Source organism: Schistocerca americana, chromosome 3, assembly GCF_021461395.2.
Source record: "Schistocerca americana isolate TAMUIC-IGC-003095 chromosome 3, iqSchAmer2.1, whole genome shotgun sequence".
Taxonomy (NCBI): domain Eukaryota; kingdom Metazoa; phylum Arthropoda; class Insecta; order Orthoptera; family Acrididae; genus Schistocerca; species Schistocerca americana.
This window is the reverse complement of record NC_060121.1, coordinates 591,372,918-591,377,917: the sequence shown is the minus strand read 5'-3', so window position 1 is coordinate 591,377,917 and position 5,000 is coordinate 591,372,918. Positions and strand designations below refer to the sequence as shown.

Genomic DNA, 5,000 nt, shown 5'->3' with positions numbered 1-5,000 from the left:
AACCGGATTAAACGTATACACGGCGCTGATTAGTAATAGATAGAGCCATCAGAATACAGATAATGTATACAACTGTCCGTATACATGCTGAAAGACTCTGCTCACAATCACACGTCAGCCAGACACTCTTATCACGCACTACTCTCTGCCTGTAACAGGCACACAGACAATATGTAAGCACCAGCATGGAACAACACCCAGTGCATCCTCTCTGCCACATTAGACAATCCACACTATCATAACCAGACCGGGAGGTCCACTCGGAAAACAGAATATCCCACCCTTCCGACAACCACCATTGCTCAGCTAAGCCACCAACACCCACACATGTCCTACACAGGGGTGCACCCAACATCACAATACTGCCTCCTGTCACACCACAAAAACAATGGCAGGAATGAAAGACACAGGTCTGCCACAAGCATGGAATCAGAGCGCCGCCTGTCATGAGCCAAAGGTGCACCCTGACGTGCCAAATCAGATGATGCCGCAGTCATTTACTTACGATAATCACAATCAACAAACCGGCCCCCCCCCCCAAAACACCTTTCCTTACAACAATGTGTACCTTAACCTAACCCGTATTGTGCCTTAACCTAACCCGTATTGTGCCTTAACCTAACCCGTATTGTGCCTTAACCTAACCCGTATTGTGCCTTAACCTAACCCGTATTGTGCCTTAACCTAACCCGTATTGTGCCTTAACCTAACCCGTATTGTGCCTTAACCTAACCCGTATTGTGCCTTAACCTAACCCGTATTGTGCCTTAACCTAACCCGTATTGTGCCTTAACCTAACCCGTATTGTGCCTTAACCTAACCCGTATTGTGCCTTAACCTAACCCGTGTTGTGCCTTAACCTAACCCGTGTTGTGCCTTAACCTAACCCGTGTTGTGCCTTAACCTAACCCGTGTTGTGCCTTAACCTAACCCGTGTTGTGCCTTAACCTAACCCGTGTTGTGCCTTAACCTAACCCGTGTTGTACCTTAACCTAACCCGTGTTGTACCTTAACCTAACCCGTGTTGTACCTTAACCTAACCCGTGTTGTACCTTAACCTAACCCGTGTTGTACCTTAACCTAACCCGTGTTGTACCTTAACCTAACCCGTGTTGTACCTTAACCTAACCCGTGTTGTGCCTTAACCTAACCTATGTTGCGCCTTAACCTAACCTATGTTGCGCCTTAACCTAACCTATGTTGCGCCTTAACCTAACCTATGTTGCGCCTTAACCTAACCCATATTGTACCTTAACCTAACCCATATTGTACCTTAACCTAACCCATATTGTACCTTAACCTAACCCATGTTGCGCCTTAACCTAACCCATGTTGCGCCTTAACCTAACCTATGTTGCGCCTTAACCTAACCCATGTTGCGCCTTAACCTAACCCATGTTGCGCCTTAACCTAACCCATGTTGCGCCTTAACCTAACCCATGTTGCGCCTTAACCTAACCCATGTTGCGCCTTAACCTAACCCATGTTGCGCCTTAACCTAACCCATGTTGCGCCTTAACCTAACCCATGTTGCGCCTTAACCTAACCCATGTTGCGCCTTAACCTAACCCATGTTGCGCCTTAACCTAACCCATGTTGCGCCTTAACCTAACCTATGTTGCGCCTCAACCTAACCTATGTTGCGCCTCAACCCAACACACGTTGGGCCTCAACCCAACACACGTTGGGCCTTAACCCAACACACGTTGGGCTTAACCCAACACACGTTGGGCCTTAACCCAACACACGTTGGGCCTTAACCCAACACACGTTGGGCCTTAACCCAACACACGTTGGGCCTTAACCCAACACACGTTGGGCCTTAACCCAACACACGTTGGGCCTTAACCCAACACACGTTGGGCCTTAACCCAACACACGTTGGGCCTTAACCCAACACACGTTGGGCCTTAACCCAACACACGTTGGGCCTTAACCCAACACACGTTGGGCCTTAACCCAACACACGTTGGGCCTTAACCCAACACACGTTGGGCCTTAACCCAACACACGTTGGGCCTTAACCCAACACACGTTGGGCCTTAACCCAACACACGTTGGGCCTTAACCCAACACACGTTGGGCCTTAACCCAACACACGTTGGGCCTTAACCCAACACACGTTGGGCCTTAACCTGCTCTGTAATTGTCATACGACGCGTTAAATTAGTGTAGTGTTGCCTAACTGCAACCCCCGCAATATAGTTTGCTACTCGCACTGCCCGGTCCCCAGAGTATCGCTTCATGTGAAACACCTTGCAGCTATACACTGTAATGCGGATGGCAGTAGGACGTACATGCTCAATGCCCTTCGCAGTTGTTCATTGGCATTCGCATGGCGAAGCACAGCCTACGTTGTGGTACGGCTTGTGTCAACTGTCCGCTGATGTTGTACGTCCAAATCACACACTGTACTGCACATTGGTCCTCATGTACTGAATGATACATCGTGGTACATGTGTGACCGTACCACGACTGCGCCAACAACGGCGAACCATACGGTCCAAATATTGTGCACTCAGCTACGTGTCGTCTCCCTATAAGAGCTGGATTGCAGTATGGTATGCCGTGGATGGCGATCAGCATGAGCCGTCTGTTGATGTAGTGGCGCGTGTTGTCAGACGTAGTCGTCTCCTCTCACACACCGTGATAGCATGGTGCACTGCGTTCCACATCTGCGACATGCGACAGAGGCCGGTTGACAGTCGTTCGCGCAATGGACATCGCATACGTACGGGGGCCACCTTCCACGTGTTCGCGAAGCGTGCACATGTTGTTGCGTGTATGTGGGCAGACATAGTGTGTCGTGACACCTGACACAGGCATGCAACAATCGTTGAATTTGCAAATGGCGATGGACGTCTACGTTTGCTGGTGACGTTACGCAAATGAACAACTGGTAAACCGTTGTGGTGCGGTTGTTCTCGCTAGAGGTGAATCAGTGATGGCGACGATCGGTTGAGCTACCAACCGGTTGTTTCAGCGATACCCACCATGCCCACGAACGTGAATGGCATGTGGGTGTGAAGCGATACGCGGCGGTGGCTGGGTGGGACCGTCCCCGGCCGGTGAGGGGGGGCCTCCCGGCGTGCTGGCCGCGCGGTGCGTGGGCGCACGCGCTACAGCCGGCTGGTGGGGGCGGCCAGTGGCAGGCGCGCCGGCCGACGGAGGCGGCAGGCGGCGCAGCAGCGCGCCGGCGCACCCTGCACGCGGCGCCGTGCGGCCAAAGTAGGTCCTCGCGGGCCCGGTGCGAAGCGCGGTGGACATCTGCAGTGTGCTGGTCCGATTGAGGACTGTGTGCGCTGAGGATGCGCCGCCGCCCGGCGCTCGGCGCCGCGACGCCGTCTGCTGCTCGGTCGCCTCTGCGGTTCTCGCAGGTGGATTGTATCGCAGCTGTGCGGACGTGTTGGCGCGTGCGCTGTGCTGGGAGAGTTCGCTTCGGCACCCAAGTGGGGCTTTTGTCCTTCTGTGGCGCTGGCGTTGGAGCTGCCGGCCACCGTAGGTGGCGCGTGTTGTCTCCCGCCGGCAATGCCACGACAGCACGCTCCCGGGCCTCTGTCGGCAGCGGCAAGCTCAGTTGGGAGCACGGGTGGTCGCACCTAAAGCGTCTACTCGCCAAACTCCGGGCGATTGCGCCACTCTCGAACCCGACCAAGTACTTAGGACGGCGCTGCGCGCCGCCGGGACCTGAGAGGGTTTCGAGGTGTATTGTGCAGGGGAGCTCAGCCTCCTCCTGTTTGCAGAATAATTGAGCGGACGCTTGCGTGTTCGCGCGGGCCCCCGGGACACACTCCCGGGCGGCCGGCTGCTCAGCTCTAGTTGACGCAGCTCCCTGGTTGATCCTGCCAGTAGTCATATGCTTGTCTCAAAGATTAAGCCATGCATGTCTCAGTACAAGCCGCATTAAGGTGAAACCGCGAATGGCTCATTAAATCAGTTATGGTTCCTTAGATCGTACCCACGTTACTTGGATAACTGTGGTAATTCTAGAGCTAATACATGCAAACAGGGTCCCGACCAGAGATGGAAGGGACGCTTTTATTAGATCAAAACCAATCGGTCGGCTCGTCCGGTCCGTTTGCCTTGGTGACTCTGAATAACTTTGGGCTGATCGCACGGTCCTCGTACCGGCGACGCATCTTTCAAATGTCTGCCTTATCAACTGTCGATGGTAGGTTCTGCGCCTACCATGGTTGTAACGGGTAACGGGGAATCAGGGTTCGATTCCGGAGAGGGAGCCTGAGAAACGGCTACCACATCCAAGGAAGGCAGCAGGCGCGCAAATTACCCACTCCCGGCACGGGGAGGTAGTGACGAAAAATAACGATACGGGACTCATCCGAGGCCCCGTAATCGGAATGAGTACACTTTAAATCCTTTAACGAGTATCTATTGGAGGGCAAGTCTGGTGCCAGCAGCCGCGGTAATTCCAGCTCCAATAGCGTATATTAAAGTTGTTGCGGTTAAAAAGCTCGTAGTTGGATTTGTGTCCCACGCTGTTGGTTCACCGCCCGTCGGTGTTTAACTGGCATGTATCGTGGGACGTCCTGCCGGTGGGGCGAGCTGAAGGCGTGCGACGCGCCTCGTGCGTGCTCGTGCGTCCCGAGGCGGACCCCGTTGCAATCCTACCAGGGTGCTCTTGAGTGAGTGTCTCGGTGGGCCGGCACGTTTACTTTGAACAAATTAGAGTGCTTAAAGCAGGCAAGCCCGCCTGAATACTGTGTGCATGGAATAATGGAATAGGACCTCGGTTCTATTTTGTTGGTTTTCGGAACCCGAGGTAATGATTAATAGGGACAGGCGGGGGCATTCGTATTGCGACGTTAGAGGTGAAATTCTTGGATCGTCGCAAGACGAACAGAAGCGAAAGCATTTGCCAAGTATGTTTTCATTAATCAAGAACGAAAGTTAGAGGTTCGAAGGCGATCAGATACCGCCCTAGTTCTAACCATAAACGATGCCAGCCAGCGATCCGCCGCAGTTCCTCCGATGACTCGGCG

General features: G+C 53.5%; 1 non-coding gene across 1 annotated transcript in view; it reads left to right on the top strand.

Moving 5' to 3' along the window:
- The first annotated feature begins 3,829 nt into the window (after window positions 1-3,829).
- The window catches only part of LOC124608807, a 1,910-nt gene continuing 739 nt past the window's right edge, over window positions 3,830-5,000 (top strand). Inside the window, exon 1 of the ribosomal RNA XR_006979371.1 lies at window positions 3,830-5,000. This exon is cut by the window's right edge and continues 739 nt beyond it. This is a non-coding gene — a ribosomal RNA (small subunit ribosomal RNA).